This window comes from Hetaerina americana, unplaced genomic scaffold (genome assembly GCF_022747635.1).
Source record: "Hetaerina americana unplaced genomic scaffold, ioHetAmer1.1.p SCAF_1, whole genome shotgun sequence".
Taxonomy (NCBI): Eukaryota; Metazoa; Arthropoda; class Insecta; order Odonata; family Calopterygidae; genus Hetaerina; species Hetaerina americana.
In genome coordinates, this window is record NW_027286069.1 from 108,110,133 (window position 1) to 108,131,104 (window position 20,972).

Here is a 20,972-nt window from a genome sequence, read left to right on the forward strand (position 1 = left end):
GAATACGTCCTTGTTGAAATAAATATTATTAACCACTGCGTGGGAACAGCTATATGACCTAAATTATCCAAGACCGAAAATAAGGAAGGAGTGTGGACATTCGTGCTTATCCTGGATATTATGCAATAAACTAAATGAAAATGAATTGTGCCGAATTCATAATGCCTGGTATCAGTTTTCATTTGCTTCGGAATGAAAACAATTAAACTTCTTCCGTCCTGTAAAACTTTGCTTTCGCACGATTTTCGTTTATTTAGCTACTTAATAATTTTATGTTAGTGATCACTATTTTTTAGATATGTGTATATATTTGCGTCCAACGATTTTAAATGTAAAGTTATTTCCGACATCTGTGTTGAGGTTTACTTTCACGTCCTTCGGTGAATGACATAAATGTGCTATTAAATATTGTGAATATGTTTAATACTTATAATAAAAAATGAAAATATGTGAGTCCTTACGCGTTTCAAAAGTGTTTACATGTTAATTGCGTACATCCAAATAGGAATCAATTATGCTGATTTCATATTATAAGATTTTATATTTATTATTTCCTCTCAGTTAAGAAGCATAAGGTGCTACAGTGCTTTTTTGGACAAACTGTATTTATTATCACAGGCTCACACAGTATTTATTCAAATAACAGTGCCACAATGTTTCCCTGATACTCCAGTTTCTAATAGAATGAGAACCTTGATTGAATTAACAGCCTATGGTAAACCATGATCAAAAAACTAGATCGAGAGACTGATGTCATTGACACTATTTCCCGATATAATTATGCATTGAAGCTATTATGTTCCATTTAACTCTAATTTCTGTTGAGGAAGTGATCGTGTCCACTGTGTTTGAAGTAATTTTAAATGCACATTAGTTGACGCTTGTTAACATGTTGCATGTTTAGAAATCAAAATCGACATACTCGAATATTCGAATACTGAGCAAAAAAGTGTGTTTTACTTCAATGATGCAGCTGCATTATTCTAAAAGTGTGTATAGCGTATGTGCGGAATATCAAGTCACGTACTTTGGCGCTAAATAAAGACCACGGCAGAGTTCTTAAATAATTGGAAAATAGTTATAAATTTAGGTTTTACCTTAAGGAAACTTACCAATTTATTTCTATATTTTATATAGTTACAGGACTGTTGTATTCGCTTCGCATTTTAATGAAACTGACAAGCTATGAAAAGAGCAATAAAAAACCCTTAAGGGTACAAAGGTTTGTCTTAAGCCAGTAAACTCAGCCCATTGTAACCTCGGAGCAAAAAAATGCTACTATCCTGAATTTGATAACAGTGGAATGATTAAAACCTTAATTTCATGAGATCGGATTGCTTAGGAGTCAATATGGTTGCAATTGCTTGGGATTCCTTCTTGCGCAATTATTTTTGATCATAATTATGAATTTTAAGCAATTACATTAATCTCTGTTGAAACGAATTGGTTTTACTGAAATGTTCGTAAGCAGGCAGAGCTGAAGTTGTCTCAAAATGCAGTCTCAAATTTAGAGTTTACGAGAGTTGTAGCAGTGAATACGAGTATCTACAATTTCATTCTCAGGAGTGAACAAAAATAACAATTAATTCATGCTAATTAGCAACAATTATTAAAAGTTTATCTGTTATTCTTGGAAAAATTTAGGATAGCTAGAAAATAGCGGAAAATGTTTACAATTGTTTTAAATTTTGGTCACAAATTTTAGTACAATATTATTTCAAAAAATCGTAAATTGAAAGTGAAGCAAAATAATCTTGTATCAGTTGAAGAAGATATATATATATATATATATATATATATATATATATATATATATATATATATATATATATACTCATTTATATGGAAACAGATATAAGGAAAAAGGGATAGGAACACACATAAAGGACGAATACAGAAGAGGTGGGGAAAGCGGAATCAAACAGACCACGAGAGTAAATATACTATATTTCCTAGACCGGGATGAGTATTTGTTCGCATTTTGGCGGGATTTCGTGTTTGAATGTATATATATATATATATATATATATATATATATATATATATATATATATATATATATATATATATATATATATATATATAGTATAATACACAGTAACACACAATATAGAAACACAAAAAAAGAGAACACTCGCACGTATTTGTACTATTCGGCACTTCCGTGTTACGTCTATGAAAGCATATATATATATATATATATATATATATATATATATATATATATATATATATATATATATATATATATATATATATATATATATATATATATATATATATATATATATATATATATATGATTATGTGTATACAATTACTCAACACTAATATTCAGCAAGAATACAAAGTAATAATACCCTTGAATGTTGTTGACGTAATGTAGGTTTAAGCTCGCCTTTCCACCCAGAACGAAACATACTGATCAATTGTATCTAAATTTGCAGAAATGTTAGCTCCAACCTCCCGAGGCAACTGCCAACCAGCCATTTTTTGCGCTGCCTAACGCCGGGTTCCTTCCTCTGCCCGTCCTATATCCTCCCCGACACCAATCCGCCCACCTCCGATGCACACGTGAGCTCCCCCACTGACCACCTCTCTCGATTAATACGATTATTATTCCTCCAATGCGGATTTGTTCATATCCTTAAAAAGTAGCCGTCATTATTCAAACCGCTTTGATCCCATTTCATGGCAGCATTTGGGTTTTGTATGGTCATGATTAAAGACGAGCGCTTCGAAAGGTGATTTTGCATAAAGCAGCACTAGTTTCATTTTAGGGCCATCGTGTGTTACACTCGTTGCGTCATCAGCTATGTGACAGATAAGGCGTGAAAAATGGCGAATCGATAGGCATGCTCGAATATATAAATAGCTTGCGGCCATGCCTGGCTTTGTCGGAACAATTTATCCCTACAGCTAGAACTGGATTTAATTCGTATCTTAAGCCCCCTTATGTACGTGTGTAAAGTGGCAGTCTGGTGTGCGTATAAATATAGATATTTCTTTACAAATTATTGCTTTTAATAATATGCATACCTGATGATGAAATACTGCTACGGGAAGCTACATAATAGCATAATAATGTAATACATATGTATTAACGTATGTAATTTGATCAGTATTGAAATGCACTTTTGTATAACACACAAATTGATCATTATTAGAGTTTTACACACAACATTCGTGGTTTTGTAAATTCTCTTTAAAAGCTAACTCCCAAAGAAATAACCATCGAAAGAGTTTGAAACGTAGTTTTTTTTGTGCTCAAAATGAATTGCAATTAATGTTACGTCTATTATCAAGTTAATATGTATGATAGCAAGCACGTGGGGTATATTTTGATAGTTAAATTTCATTAATTGGGAATTTCTATCCTCAACTTCGTCCCTCTTTCTCACTCAAGGGTGCATTAGTGCTCACAGAGTTTTCAGCGGTTGATGACAGAACAACCTTAAACCACATTCGTGGAAGGAATTCCACGAATGGAGTGATGATGCAGCAATATTCCAATTGAGACATGGACCGACCCCTCCTCCGGCGAGAGCGTTGACTGTCCACCGACCCCTTTTCCCAGCGCCTCCCCTCCATCCTCCCATTTCCCTCAACGCTTAAATTGAAAGGACGTCTCTTCAGCAGTGATGTTGATAATGTATAATTACCGCCATAGTGCTGCGACAGTAGAGATTATGTCATTACAAATCGAGAGATTAAGTGTGGAAAATATAGATTTAAGATGTCATTTTTTCCACGGACGATAATTAATAAGAATAATATTGTCCGACCGCAGTAGGGGTCATTTTCGGGTTAAAGTTAGTCTGTATCTATTCGCCACCTGCCACACACCCTATTGGTTGCTTGCAGGGTACTTATCATTATAAAAAATGCTAATCCGCCGTGCTTCATTTCCTCCACCGAACGAGGAAAAGAGGTGTCGGAGGATTCAACTAAATTTTGAATAATGACATTGTGCTCCGTCGAAAGCGTTCAGCAAGATCGAAATTTCCATAAAAGCATGCAAAGTGCGACTTGACTTTTGGTGTCCATTGTCTTGTCCATCATTCGCCCCCATAATTTCATTCGCAATGACTTCTTATGCGTAATTCACTTTTCTTATTGGCCTTTCATTATGCCTTTCTAATGAAATCTAGGCGTGCTTTATAAGATATATCTAATCCTCCTGCCATTTCATTAATGAAAATTCCAGCTTAATGAACGTTTGTAGAGATATCTTTCGGCAACGATACAATTTCTCAGTATTCAGCTGTACGATGACTGAAAGATGCATATGTTTTACCTTTCAATGCGATGCAAACATCAATTGAAGTTTACCCGCTGGATTAAGTCCGGGTTTCCAAAGTAGTCTTAACATACTCATAAACGTTCACCTTTTAATTCTATAGGTTAGGTCTTGAAGTAGGAACATATGGGATACATCCTGAGGAGCCTCGCACATTTGAGACACAACGACTCAGGCATGAATGGTGAAGTGGTGATTGTGTGGTTTGTCATATTTTAAGTGCGTAGCTAGAGAAAGCCTTTAACTGCAGAGCCGCCGGAGTATTCGGAATAGTTTCCGGGATTCAAACGATGGAGTAAAAATATATTATTGTTGAATCCTTATATTCATGTCCTGCAGCTCATACTTACTACCAAAACCTCCAATTTCGATCCGGCGTTAAAGTATTATGATTGAGGTCTTCCGTATTTATTACGGCGTTAAGACCGAGCCACGACTACAGTCTCCACTTCATCGTATCACGTTCTTCGTCGCTATTGGAGAAGACAGCTAGTACAATATAGCATGCAAATGACAGGAGCGGAAATAAGGGGATGACAAACATATTTTCATTCTTTCCGCAAATTTAGCAAGCCCTTAATTAAATGGCACTCTGGTGGCGGAAATTCAGCGGAGGGTGCCGCATCCTCTACAGGCCAAGCAGTAAAGTTTTTCCCTCCCAATAGCTCATCACGTTGCCCTATGTAATCACAAAGTGGAATTGATGCTGAGGGGCACCAGATATTTATTTATATATTTTTGAGTAAGCAATATGCTTCTTCCTCTTTTGTCACATGATAGCATAAATATACTAAATCTAATTGCAAAGAGGTGTTTTAAACAAGCAAATAAACCCTAGCGGCTATCCTTTATCTCTTGTTCGCCTATCTCTGCCACCATCGCGAGGGAGCGAATATTTCACGCGGAAGAATTTGGGGTTTCTGAGGAATGGTGGGAAGAGGTGGAGGTCATGGTGGTCGCCCACGATGGAGACGAATTCCAGCAACTTAATTATAGCAAGAGTAACTTTTGCTGTTTAACCCAGCGTTCTTCAAATAGGTCGGCTGGCAAGGGGTGCAATTCATTAATGCATATAAATATATATATATATATATATATATATATATATATATATATATATATATATATATATTTATTTATTTATTTATTTATTTATATGTACATATATATGTTATGCTACGGCACCCTGTATATAAACATGGGTGGTCTGAAAGGTTTCCGATCTCGAAAATATCAGAAAAAATGTCTTGTACCTCTTGTACCTATATATATATATATATATATATTTATGTATTTATTTATTTATTATATATATATATATATATATATATATGTATTTTCTTATTCATAACATTTTGATTCCACAAAATAACGCACAATAAAATAAATAACGCTAAAAAAGACACTCATTTTGGTTTATATATATTTATTTATATTAATATAACTTGAGTGAAAGTCTCACGCATGTGAATAATAATGTGCACAAAAATAACACTAGCGAAAAAACACAGAAATACTCCCAAAAGAACTCAAACGTATTCCAAATTTTTGGTGGCAGTGCAACTTTTCTCAACCCGAAGATGTGGTTACCCTCCGAAACCTTCCTCCACTGCAGGATCCCACCCTCTTTCAACTTCTACTACATACAAGTACCTTGTACGAGTACTTCTTTCAATGGTTTCTGGCTCAACTTTGTGGAAGTTCGTGTTCTTGGAATGAAGAACACAATAAATTTTTCCCCTGTTCTTTATTTTGATACTGCTAGTTTCAACGCTTGGGCGTAATCATCAGGTATAAATTCACCCAAGTCGCCGTACAATTATATACCATTTTTGCGAAGGAAGGAGTGGTGAGAGGGGAGAGGAAGAAGGTATTTACACGATGTTCTTCATTTCAAGAACCACATACTTCCCTGGCCTCGAGCCTCTGAGATCCATCCTTAAAAACCTCTACGCTATCCTCAAGATCTACAACTCCACCACCAGCCTTTTTCCCAAATGTCCCTTCGTTGCTTTCAAACGCCCCGCCCAATTATCAGGTCTCCCCAAATCAACCAATCCAATCCTTAACTCACCACCCCGTCCCGAATCTATTCCCATGCACTACAATAGCCCTAGGTGAAAAATAGGTCCGATTTTAAAAACCGGAAATCCATTTCTCTCGCACCCACTTTTGAACTCTCTCCTACCAATTATCTACTACTCGTGTGCCTCCAGCAATATAGTTAACCTGTTGAAGCGCTAACTATGCTCTGACTTTTGTATTCGAAAGTGTACCACACCCTAAATATTAGAACCAATAACCACCGGGTCTCATTCAAGAATTCTTCCCAGATTGGAACACTTCAAATCCCACACTTTGAGAAATACTATAAGGTCTCTATTCTAGCCTCCCTCTCACCCTCCGATCCTCCGCCCAAACTCAAAACAATGAAACATGCTTATATCTGGCTCCTTAATTCCTGAATTAAGCCAGGCTTTAATAACAGACACTAATTACCCCAAACTCCATATACTTTCATCCCCACTCCGCTCATAACACCTTTAATATCAATCCAACCTTCACCTCCGAAACATTTCCCCGCCTTCCCCTTCCATTCAGCATCCTCCTCCTCTCGGATTGCAACCTACTCCTCAGTGCATTCTCTCCCGTTTTGGTGTACTTCCTTGAGGTATTTTCACCGAAAATTTGGAATGCGTGTGGGTTTCTTTTGTGTGTGTTCCTGTGTTTTTGATTGCTAGTGCGCTCTTCGTGCAAACACGCACATATATATGTTTATATGAATTTAGCCGATGTGGAAGCACTCACAAAATAACCGAAAGACATAAAAGAACACAAAAGTATCAATAGAAAACACATAAAAGAACATTCACATTCCAAAAGGTTTGAGATTTTGGCCTTCTCTTGTGCCTTATTCAGGTCAGACTAGAAGGTTTCTGGAGGGAATACGTGTGCTGGGGCGGGGTGTGCTGAGAAGGGTGGAAAGCGTTAAGGAACTGGGGGGTGATGGTTCCGACCGGGAAATTCAAACGATCGGAATGTTACATCTACATCTACATCAATACCCTGCAAGCCACCAAAAAGGTGTGTGGCAGGGGGTGCAGCACCAGGAGGAAAGGGTAAGGAATGAGGGGGTTAGGGTTTTTCAAATGGATGGGGAAAGGTGAGGGGAACCTGCAAAAAAATATTTAAATATAATCGTATAACCATGCGCAGTCGCTATCTTGTAGGTTAATACTTATTATGTCGAGCCGGCTCCTGGGGGATTTCCATTACAAGCATTCTGGTCTCTTATTGTTCTTGAAAAAAATGACCATTTAAACCTGTCAGTCTTGCAGTCAATCACTCAAATCTTATATTCGTGTTCCCTCCGCCCGTAATTCGTTGGGGTTCGTATTATGTTCTTTATGTCATCGGAAAAGGACCCATATTTATTTATATGTACATATATATGTTATGCTACGGCACCCTGTATATAAACATCAGAAAACTTTCCGATCTAACAGAGGTACAAGACATTTTTTCTGATATTTTCGAGATCGGAAACCTTTCAGACCACCCATGTTTATATACAGGGTGCCGTAGCATAACATATATATGTACATATAAATAAATAAATAAATATATATATATATATATATAAATTTCACCTCTTCCCAGTCGAGATATTTCAAGAACGCTGGGCTTGATAGCATAAGGCACTCATGCTATAATTAAGTTGGTGGAATTCTTCTCCGTCATGGAAAAAGAATTCCATCAACTCCTCCCTTTACGTGTTTTCCTCTTCTATTGGCATTGTTACGTTTATTTTGCGTCCAAAATATATATATACAATAATGATTATTTCTCTATCTTCCGATGAAGACGTATGAGTGTTCCTTTTTTTGTGTTTCTATATTGTTTGTTAATGTGTAATGTACTATTCGGCACTTCCGTGTTACGTCTACGAAAGCATATTTCTATATATATATATATATATATATATATATATATATATATATATATATATATATATATATATATATATATATATATGTATATATATATATATATATATATGTATAAACACACATATATAGGGCTAACAAAGGCAAAACATTTGCCAGTAAGTATTGTTTTTAAATACACCTTAGGAGGTCTCGAAATAATCATACGCTAGGCTCACCTTAATGGTATGGCATATAATATATTGGAGGTAAGATTTTGATTAGGTTAGGAAATCTACTTCGCAAAGTCTTTAATGAATCGAAGATAGGCTATTAATCTAGCCTTTTCCTAGACTTAACACCCCGCCGGAAATAAAGTAAACCATTTTCCAATGCTACTTAGTTCCTCTCGTTCCCCATTTCGCTCCACCCATAAGATTCGTTGCCTAATAGTGGTCCTTAAACCAAGATACACTTCTGGGACGTCAAATAATTTCCATGGGAACAGAAAACTCTTTACATTCAGCTGTTGAGATGGCTTCTCAGCCCACTTTGCCGAGTTTCGTTCACTCTTTAACCCCTCCCTCTCGCCAACCCTTTTTTGCCGCTCCATTATGGTTGAGGAGCAGCGAATATTCATGAGCGCTCAAAGCCTCCATCCAACCCCTTTCCATCCGGGACTCTCCTAGGAAAAGACGACTGAGACTGGCAAGGATTTGGGGTTTCTCCCAGAATCCCAGGACTCTTTTCGTTGACGAAGGCGCTAAATAAAGGGTTTTTAACGAGGAGCCTAAACCCCTCCCCTCCGCAGCTTCCCAGCCCCGCTCTCACTCTCCCTAGCGCCGGGAAAGGGCGCACAATGTATGAACACAACCTCCTCGCTTCTTTCCTTTTCCCTTCCGCTACCGTCCCTCCCCTAACACCCCTTCCATCCCGCGCCCACCCTCTCTTTGACCCCGTAATTAACTGGTAAAAATAAGGTAAGGGGTGCGGTTTGAATTTACACGCAAACGTTAGATATATTTTAATTATGCGTAAATTTTTATTCCTACACCTCTTTAACATACAGCTACGAGTCTAAATTTAGTCTCTTATGTCTAAATTTAGTGTCAACGGAAGATGTTAATTATATGAATTGGCTGTTAATTGGATTTTCCGTTTCGTTTCTTCAAGAATACGGATTGACTTTAAGATTAAGGAATTCATGAACTATTATATAATATAAATAATATTGGTTATAAAAGGTAATCACTAGCAATAATGAGGGATATTTTTGGCGGAAAGTTTTTGTTAGATAAGTCTTCATTCTAATCTCACGAAAGTGGGTAATATTCGTATGTGAGGAATATCTTATAGGACAATAAGTTGGATTTCTCCCGCAGATAAAAGTGGTACCCAGAATCATTGATAAGAGGATTAGGAGGATGGAAAATAATCAATTAGAAAATGATTAGTTTAAGGGTAAGAAATGAGAAGTTAAGCCTGATGACGGAGAATTAATTAGAACACTTATAGAAATAGATTTGGAAGATTGGAGAGGAAATGGAAAGATAGGCGTCTTATCCGCAATCTTTTCATGTCTCAAAGACTGCCTAGGTGCGTATGGCGGATGAAGAGTCGGGATTGCCAGTGTTAGAAAGAGGAGTTAAACAGGGGTGAACAGTGTCATCCATTCTTTTAAACATATACTTACAGCATGGTGAAATGAATGGTAAGAATTGGAGATAGGAATAAGCATCGGCGGAAAATTTATAAAATTAGCTAGGTCTGATTAAAAATTCTATATTAATGGAATCCATGTTAAACTGAACAAAGTCTATGAGACTGTCGTGAAAGACGAAAGTTAATATAAAGGTGAATATGGAATGGGTTAAAATGTGGCAGGTTGAGTATTTTACATACGTCTAATCAATTTCCAGGGACCATGACAGTGGCAAAAATAAAGTTATAGGAAGAAGAAGACTCACAGATCCTTCTACCCGATGGGAGTTGATGATAGGGCCTTTGAGCAATGATGTCGAGAGAAAACGACTGAAACATTTGGTGCACAGCGTGTTTTGGTATAGTTAGGCTCCTTGGTCCTAGAAGCAAGCACACATGGAAGGCTGTTTAAATTTGGCTGTGGATATGGTGAACTTTATAGATACGGTGAACTTGATAGGACGAAAAACAAGCATACATATTTCGTCATGTTGGAAAAGGAGATAGGGTAGTAGAAGAGTATTCTTAAGAGGCAGAAAATGTGGAGTTATAGCGCAGAGCAGAGCAGTAAAACCGAAATGAGGATATGAGGAATTTTTACTGGTCCATTTTCGTGAATCCAATTTTGAGGGAATATTGGTATACGTTTAACAATCATACGCCAGATTTGAAATGTTTTCTAATTCCTTTAATATTATTTTTAAATTAATTGTTCCTAAAGGTAATCAGAGTCCACTTGAAATGCATTATCGAACGCATTGATTTGGAGGGCTCTTGGAACTGCCGCGCTTTGGCCATGCTGCATTCATTAATGAGCTTGAAGGGATGACAGGCTGCAGGTGGCAACACCGCTCTCATTGCGCGCTCATTGAACTCTGAGGACTTTGGCGCGAGCATTGCCATGCGAATAAAAAGTGAAATGCTTTTGAAATTTAGACGATTATATCAGATGAAGTGCGGCCAGAATTATAACTGCATACAACTATAATGAATTCTTTGAAAAAACTATACGTATTCAGTGTAACTATAGTTTTAAGTATTCGTCATCAAATAAACAATGAAAAAAACTTCAAAATCATATATTCTAATTAATCGTTTGATCTATACATGTAGAGTGGTGTTAGTATTTAGTATTCATAAAAATTTATTTACCTTACCCCAATATCTCCATGTTTCCTTCAATTGATTTCTACCTTATCCCTAAACAGATGATTTCCATAGCATAACAATCTCGTACTTCATCCAATGATCATTTCGCCCCAAATACAATGAAGTTAAAATCATTTTATGTTTCTCACACCACTTTTCCATAGTGAGAGCAAAACACGAAACAAATTGCAGTTTTTAACTTGAAAAGTGGCGCAAGACCAATGCCCTCTCTATATAATGTACGTCTGAGTAATTGTTTGGTCCTTTTTGTTCACCCTTTTACTCATAGGCAAAAACCAATACAAATATTTATTTGAAAATTTGCAATAGCCTTAGATGCGCAAACTGGATCTGAGAATTTGAATTCCTACCTCGAGTTCAACTCAAAAGGGGTTGGGGTTATCCAGTTGCGCTTGATGGGGACACTAATATAATCCGTGGGGAACAATTTCCTTTTAATTTTTAAAATTTCAAAAAAAGTTAACGGTATAATTTTGGAATATATCTTCAAAGAACTTGAATACATAATGATACTTATTAAAGCTTTCGATACTGGTCATCATGCATGGTTTCCCGCATTAAATTAGCATCACTGGAATTGAAAAGGCAATCATTGAAATCCATGAAGTGATTTATTTAGTAGTATTTAGTAAGGTCCCGTGAGTTTTTTGATGATTTTTCAAAGGCATAGCAGACCGATTTTGTAATCCTAATTCTAGATATTACTAGGAAATTGTGTAGACGATAGACCAATTACGCTGTTTCAACGTTGCAGCAAACAGAAAGAACCAACGGTAAAATTTAAGAGGGGTAATCTCCTAAATCAGATTTTGTTACGAAGTATGGAATAGGGTTTGGAACTGAGCACAAGCAAATGCGTTGTTTTGAATTTTTCTGGCAGAATAAGGAAACTTTTCAGACCACCCTCGTGTGTGTGTGTATATATATATATATATATATATATATATATATATATATATATATATATATATATATATATATATATATATATATATAATATCTTCGAAATGGAACGCTCTTCGGCGACGCACAAATATATAAAAACACAGATGTAGATTTTTAGAATATAGAGACACAAAGAAAGGACACTAACAATTTGTTATTTGACGTTTCGACAGCACGGCTGTCATCTGAATTATTGTCGTGATTCTGAAGACGACAGCCGCGCTGTCGAAACGTCAAATAACAAATTGTGAGTGTCCTTTCTTTGTGTCTCTATATTCTAAAAATCTACATCTGTGTTTATATATATATATATATATATATATATATATATATATATATATATGCAGAAACAGATATAAGGAAAAGGGAACACATATAAAGGACGAACACAATAAAGGTGGGGAAGGCGGAATCGAACGGATCACAAGAGTAAAAATATTTCCTTGACCGGGACGCGAACCTCGGATCTTTCCACTTGCCGGGCGGATGCTCTTAACCTTTATTGTGTTCGTCCTTTATATGTGTTCCTATCCCTTTTCCTTATATCTGTTTCAGTTATATGAGTATTTATTCGCCGTTTGGCGGGATTTCGTGTTTGAATGTATATATATATATATATATATATATATATATATATATATATATATATATATATATATATATATATATATATATATATATATATATATAGTACATTACACAGTAGCAAAAAAAATATAGAAACACAAAAAAAGATAACTCATTTCTTGATAATTTCGACGGAATTCCACTCCGTCTTCATCGGAAGATTTTCTGTTTCTATATTGTTTGCTACTGTGTAATGTACTATTTGGCACTTCCGAGTTACATCGACGAAATCATCTATATATATATATATATATATATATATATATATATATATATATATATATATATATATATATATACACACACACACACACACACACACACACAAACATTCAAACGCCAAAACCCGCCATTGGGCGAACAAATATTTATTCACATAAAATTGTAAATATAAGGTATGGGATAGGAACATACATAAATACGAACACAGGAGGGGTGGGGAAGGCGGAATGGAGCAGATTACAAGTGCAAAAAGTTTTCCTTGCCCGGGACTTGAACACGGGTTCTTTTGACGTGCCGGGCGGATGCTCTAACAATCGGGGCAATTGGTTACATAAACCCCCCCCCCCGCTGAATACATTGTAAATTACGTTTCCTCCTTAGCTCAAGTGGTTATATATATGCACACAATATATATACACCATACATAAGAAGTAACGTTGTGGGAGGAGGTAGAATGAAGGTAGTGAACATGATGATGATTAAGTAGGGCTGGAAAAGTGGCGGAGGAGCTACAGTACATGTATGATGGAGGTAACTTTAAGATTGTTAAAAGTGTTTCGAATGCACATACACTCAAGAGAGACAAAAGTTGCGATGATAATAAGGGAGGGAAAAATCTGCTGAGGGAAATGAAAAAGAGCTGAATCTTGGTTGGGGCAGATGTTACGCCGCCGTTACATGCTGAGACTAGACGAAGGGAAAAATGAAAAAGATGAATGGGAAGAATAAGGATAGGAACACTTGGTGGAAGAAGACGTGGTAGAAGTAAGAGGCAAGCGAGCGAGAGTGCTCACGGGGCCGAGAGCGGTGAAGGTGACATTCAGTTGAAAGGCGTGGGAGGGCAGTTCCGCTTGAGAGGGAAAGTCGTGTGTTGATTGCGAATGCTATATCAAAAAGAAAACTAATGGTGGTTTAAAAGTTGAGAAAGGTAATTTTTAACTGCTAATGTTAGGTGTGTTATGCTATGGCATCTACTATGAAATACAGCATCTAAGAAACCACTAATCATTATTTTCACACAGTGTCAAGTCAAGTAGACCAATCTTGTAATTTCCCTTGGTTTAACAGTGGCCACAGTTTTATATGCCCTTGGCAAATGGTTTCAAAGGTATCAAGAGTGCTCTAAAACATTGTCATAGAACTGAGCAATGAGGGTGAATTTATTAGTCCCAGTTAGATCTTTTGATGAGTTATTTGTTTTTCAGTATGTCGTATACATAAAATTGTTCATTCCCATGTGATCGTTTTGCATAACTGTTTGATGGAAATTTTAAAAAATGTGGGAGTTGTTCATTACGCGTGGACTTTCCAGTAATTACACGGAAGTTGTAAAATGTATTTTGTATTTTTCCCAAGAATATTGACAACTCCAATGAGTACCAAATTTGAAATTATTCAAGAAAAAGTTTCCTCAAACTTTGAGCAAAATCCTCTTTTTGTCAAGGCAGCTTAACACAGAGTTCATCACGCCGTCTGGGGAGGCTATGGAGAAACGGGCGAAGGGTGCTGCCCAGAGAAGCGGACAGTGGGGTGGACCTCCCTTATCGCTCCGCTCTTCCCCAGGGGAGCGATAAGGGAGAGTGTGGAGAAGGGGAGAGAAGAAGACGAGGCGTGGCAGAGGCGGGGCAGAGGTGGGGGTGGAGGGGGAAGAAGCGTATATGCGCCGGAATCGAACGCCCCGAAAAGCCATCCGGCCAGTAGATAAAGGGAAAGGGCTCTAAAGAAACCGCCCTCTGACCGACCGTTTGGGAAACCTGGGAGTTTGAAGATGATGGAAAATAGACGCCGGACATTTGGCCGAGGTGGAACAAAGTGATGGGAATGTCAGGGGTGGTGATGCTTGGTGAGAAGCTGAGGAGTAGCAAGAAGGGGCGGCGGTGGAAGCCATTTGAATGCAAGGGAGACATGCGGAAATTTGGAGGAGGCGGGTGACGATTTTCAACATTCAAGTGCACCCATAGATGGTTTCCTCGGAGGTTTTCTAATATCAATTGATTGCTGAAATCAGCAATACAGGCGAAATTGATAACGTCGGTGTAAGAAAGAACTGCAATTAGCAGATCTCGTATGGCCGTAACGTATCAAGCTGACAGCGAGTTAATGCGCATCGTATCACGGACTTAAGGGTGAGACTTACGGAGAGTTGCCCTTAAGGGATGGGACACGAGTGAGATAAACAAACATGCAGAACATACGCAAAAATATATGACAAATCAATTATTGTGTGAAGTGGGATGCAACTCCCCGTAAAATCTCCTCTAAGATCCTGGAAAGAGCAAATTCAGAGTTCCATATGGTATTCCATATGGTAAGTTTCATTTGTATAATTTTCATTCTGGGGATCAGACACCTTTTGCTTCTGTCAAAATTGTGCTTTCGGAGGTCGTATGGGAAGTCTTTGATTTGAGGGGATGGGAAGAGAATCGAGGGTTGGATCTAAAAAGTCACCCGAAGAAGCGAAGAGAGGACCTCTCGTTTGATTATGGCACCTGGTGGCTCCCATGGACTCGTCGGATTCGTCACAGGGACTGTAATAATGTCTGATTTTGAGTACTTTGCTTCAAAAGCCACTTTTTGAAGATGGTTTTATTCTGTGTAAGATTGAATATCCAAGAAACTTCAAACGAATATGTATACATACTCGTAATCGAGCAACTGTAGGAATTTCATCTACTCATCCCCTATTTTCAATTACTCTCTTTTACATAAATCCCCATTCCAAACCATTTAGTAATGACTAGGAAAATTACTAGATACCTCTCTTATTTAAACAGGATATTTTTAGAATCACATATTTTTGGCTGCCATTTCGAACGCAATCAACGTCACCCTCTGAGAGCAATTTACTTTTTCCTTGATTTTCCCTCCTTTAGAATATTCCGTAAATTAAGAAGATATGTGGAAAATTTCCGTCGTTGCATGACATGCAGATTTCCTCTGTTAACTACGAAAGGAAGTGAGGACGGCTAAATGCACGTCTTCATTACAGACACCACCGATACCCTTAATTATCTCCTCTCAGGAATCCTTACATTCAGTTTCAAGCATTCGTTGCCAATTGTATTCATTCAAGGTGGAAGGTGGTTTGAAACCTTTCCAGTTTACACAGATTGCATGTTAGAGTATATTTCTCTTATTTTTCGCATTTTATCCAAGTGAATATCAGTGGTATGAAGGCCAATGCCGTAGCGAACATTATATTGTGTATTACACCGCTAATGAGTCACAAATCAAAATCCATGCAATGGATTGAAAAAAACATGAACACAGTAATTAACCCGAAGGTCAGAGTAATTGTTAAGGGTGGAGTTTACCCAGTACTAAACACAACGGTGTGTGATTTTTACACACAAAGTAATAATGGGAGCAAGTTTTTTTCCCTGAACTCTTTATGGTTTCCAAGGATGTTCCGGTAAGCAAAAAATCACACAGCCAGGGTGAAAGTGAGGGTGCCCATAGAGGCATGCCCGGGAATCGAATCCGCGTCCTCTGGCCATTACGCTTTCTAAAACGTTCCAAAGCAACAAGGCTAACGATCTACCCCTTCGACTACCACGTCCAATACAGTACATGCAAAACTAAAAATTTAAGCTACTCATCATGTTGAAAATCTGGTTTACATGAACAAAACCTAATCCGTGAAAAATTCGCTCTCTCTCCGGACTGAACTTCTTCATGCTTCAAAATTTACTTCGCATCTAGAGAGATATATTAGAGTAGAGAGGGGAAAGCCATGAAGGGAAGACCGAGGGCGCACGGCACCAGAGAGTCTTGACATTCGGGAAGTCATGCCATTGGGTTGTGCCTCGTTTCCTCAAGTCCAGTCCTTCTAAGTACTTCTTAGGCTCGTGGTGTTTTCTTTACGTGATTTAAGTATTTTTGTGGTTTTTGCACTTTATGTGCCTAATATTTCAACTTAATGTTATATACTACGCGTCAACTTAGTGTTCGGTTAGTATTACATACCGCTTTGTGCACATAATTATAAACAGCAGACCTCATAGGTTAATCAATGGGTGATTGTGATATTCCTTTCCATGACTTGCCACCGAGCCTTGTATCGAACCAGTACACCACGCGTTATAGCCAAATAGAAATTATTATTGATTTTGTCGTCATAAATTTAATTGAGAGTGATGACTAAATTATCAAATAAAAAGAAAAGAAGGAGCTTAAATAACTCTATAAGCTGGCTTAACTTAAACTTAAAGGCGCGAGCATAAATAAATACGTAGTCGAGTTTTTCAAATGCATATTTCTACGAATATTGTATCAGGGAATCATCCTAACCCCTTCAGTGTATTCCTACAACCCTGACGCGCCTTTGCTCCAGGGTTAGTTCCTCTCTTCCGTCTGTTTCTGCAACGAGGAGTTGAGGAGAAGGAGATAGAGCTATAACGTAACGGTGAGAACATTCGGCAACTCCATCCATGATGTGACCCAGGAAATCACGTAACACCACCCTTTTGAAACCACCACCCGTTTGTAAGCGTTAGCGAGCATTCCCACGAAATTCCGACCGACCACCCCAAATCTCATTTTGGACGGACCACCTAGAACACCTAGGGTCGATCCAGACCAGCACCTAGGGTCGATCACCCACCAGGTTGAATATGTAGAATATTAAATGACACTTTCATACCTGTAGTGACGACCTTCGGGAGTTACCCCCCCCCCCCTGTTGGCATCCATTTTTCATGCTATCCAGAGGCAGGCCCGGGTGACCGAGGGAAAGACTCTGAAGCTTCGAATGTGGTGGTTTGGGATTGTCAAATGTGAGCTCTCACTATGCGTCAAAAACGTGAATATTACTGTTTATTATTATAATGAGCAATACTGAGGAGTTTACATATTATTAACAGGTTCATTGAATAAACAAAGAATATATTAATGCCGGAGGTTTTGGATATTTCAGTTCTAAATTCGCATCGATGTAGTAAGAATCGAAAGATTACAATTTTTTTCAACATTAAACAAGGGCTTTCATGAAATTGGAGTGGTTTTTGTACAATTGATAATGTTATACTTTGAGTTTCGATATTTATCCCGAATAATTGTGAAAGCAGAAATTAGTATCCCATCCACTTTGATGCAGTGGCGGTCAGCACAAGCAATGGGTCCTGCATCGCCCTTTCCTGGACAAGTATCGGGCCCGAGAGGCCTAAAATGGTCTATCCTATATTTTTCAAACTTCTGATGCTAAGATTTAATTGTAGCATTATTTAAAGTCAACATTATCTCTCAACCACCTAAAAAAGCTGTAAAAAGCACTGAAATCCGTCATTCAATATTCATCGGTTCATTCGGCTTCACGTTCAATAGCCTCAGTATCCTGAGAGTGAAGACCAAATTAACGAATAAAAAGAAAAGAAGAAGCATGAGTAACTCTATAAGCTGGCTTAACTTAAACTTAAAGGCGCGAGCATAAATAAATTCAAGTATTAATTGTCTTTATTAATTACTCAACAATCCTTGTCTCTCTAAACAGACTGTCCCCAAGTCTTTTTTTCGTATTTCCCAATTACACGAAAAGACTCGGATAATTAGAATTCATTTCGGAGCAATGGTATGACACCTCGACCACTTAAAAGTAGTCAAGCATTTGGCAAACTTTTCTTAACAAAAAATATAGACGCCATTGAATTTCGGTAAAAAATAAATGAAATTTTTATCTTTGTCGTTTCAAAATTTTGTGAATCCTATCCACTCGCAGTTAGTACTTATTTTCCGGCATTTGAACTCCAAATCAAGGTAAAATACAGCTTCGTCACACAATCTGAACTAACCCAAGGGCGAGAAAGAAAGAAAAGGAAGGAGAAAATGAAATGGAGTGTTGAAGCAGCCCCACGTGGCGAAGGAAGCAAGGAATGCTGGCTGGGTTGCACTCAGCAGGTTGGCAGATCAAGGAGAGAGAATCTAAGATAGAAAATGCCCCTGCATTGCTGCCGCCTTTTAATAGCCAGGGGTTTCTCTTTAACTTATTGCGCACCGGTCCCTCTTTCACTCCTCCACATGAATATTTGTATTTGCTGGACCACATCCTTTCTTCTTCTGGATTTGGGTCACTGAATTCTGATCAGGAGAGAGGAAGGAGCTTTTTTTTGGAAACCGTCATGGAAAGCTGATACACATCCGACATCAACAGATAAATGTTATGGCGTAAGACACTATGGGACTTTTTTTTTCTTTTTTTTAGTTCAACCCAATATAACCTGCATTAATGTTCATCAACAATCTTAAAGACTTTCTTTCCGGTGTTAACTATTGCGACAGCATCTGAAGCCCTTTGAATTTTATAATAACTGGTATTTTTTATGCCGTTGTCACATTTTAATATTATTCCAAACTCAAGATATACGTTTCATGCTTCCCTTCAATTTTTTTCAAGTTATTAGATTTTTGTGGCCATTAATTCTAATGTGATCGCCAATGGCTAAAAAAAACTTATTTAATACCATGTAACACTTATATTTACAAATTATAACTAAAGTTGCTTAAATTTAAAATATCTGAGTGGGATAGGTCGCGGAAAATGCAAAACACTATGAAAGAAATTAGAAGTTGTGGATGGGCACTGTATTTATAAAACAAGTTCTATTACAAGGACTACATTTCAGTGGTATTTCTTAAATTTCCTACACTAAAAGTGGAATGTCTGAAAGAAAGACTATAAAGACCTACATTGCGCTATCTGCATTCGGTGTGTCCAGTACTCTTGATATAATGCAGTTAGTCAACGATTTTAATGTCTAAGGGCTCACAGGACACCACCTTGCCCACATTTAATGGGGTAGGAGAGAGTGAGTGGAGCCCCATCCTACTTAGCCTCTTAAGCCCTCAACTGCGAGTCTGGGAAAGCGGCAGGATGCTGCCCGACATTCTGTAAAAATGCGGACGTTGTGAACGGAAACATCGGCCAGCCCAGTAAAAATGGTCCAACAGCATATTTTAATACTAGCTCAAAAGAGTCAGGTGCTCACATTTTCATCAATTTGGTTAGTTCATTCACCACTGTAGACATAAGTACGTGCTCATGGAAAATATCAGGAGATGTGGTTTAGATAACGCATGTAGTTTGGCATAGTATTAGAACTAACGTGATTCACTCGCACCGTTTTCAGGAAGATGATGTAAACTCTGATCACAACTTAGGACTCTTTATCAGTGTTTTGTTAAATTTGATAGAATGACGAAGGGAGAGAGTGTGGTAAAGAAATGGAACGTAAAAGGCTAAACTGGAACGAAAACGAAGGCTCGCCAGAATGCAGTGGATTAAGAATTAGAACGGGGAAATGGTGGTAGGTAGATTAGAAGAAAGAATGGAATATGTAGGAAGGAACTAATATAGAAAAGGAAACGTGGTCGAAAGATCTGAGTGGGAAAGAGATTTACTGAACTGATTCGTAAAACTAACGAGTGAGGAATTTGGTCGGAAGAGTATTTGAGAGTTTTGGCACATATCCCAAAAAAGGCAAAGCAGCAGCATGTGAGTGTAATATTATAAGGCAGGTTCCACCCTCGGCAAAAGTGTTGTTTAAGATCCTCGAACGAAGCATGAAGAAGTGAGCAAATGATTACAGGAGAACGTCAGTTTTGTGTGTAAAGATTGAAGAATAAAACCAATAAATACATAAATATAGCCGTAGAATACCAATGCAAAAGAAAAAAAACGTGCAGTTGAACCAGGTTACACTGTTAACCTTATGCATGAATTTTGAAAAGAGTAAACATAGCAACATTTATTAACATTTTGCTCAAATAATATAGGACAAAATATTAGCGACTCATCTGTACGTCTCCTCAACTTGCACAGATGAGGCATAATGAATAGTGCATAAGGAATCTGTATGGTAGGTGTTAAACATTGGATTTACAGCTTTATTTACATTATCGTGTGTTCTTTTCAATATATTGCATGAAATGGTGAGATAGCCAAGGGGACACGAGGCTGAAGGAGATTAGAAACTTTCGTTAGTCAGTCACCCGACGGTTGTCAATCATTACCAGCAAATCGCAAAATCAGAGTAATGGGTGTAGGATTGTAAATGAAGAGGCATGGAAAGGTTAAAGTTCGGGGGATA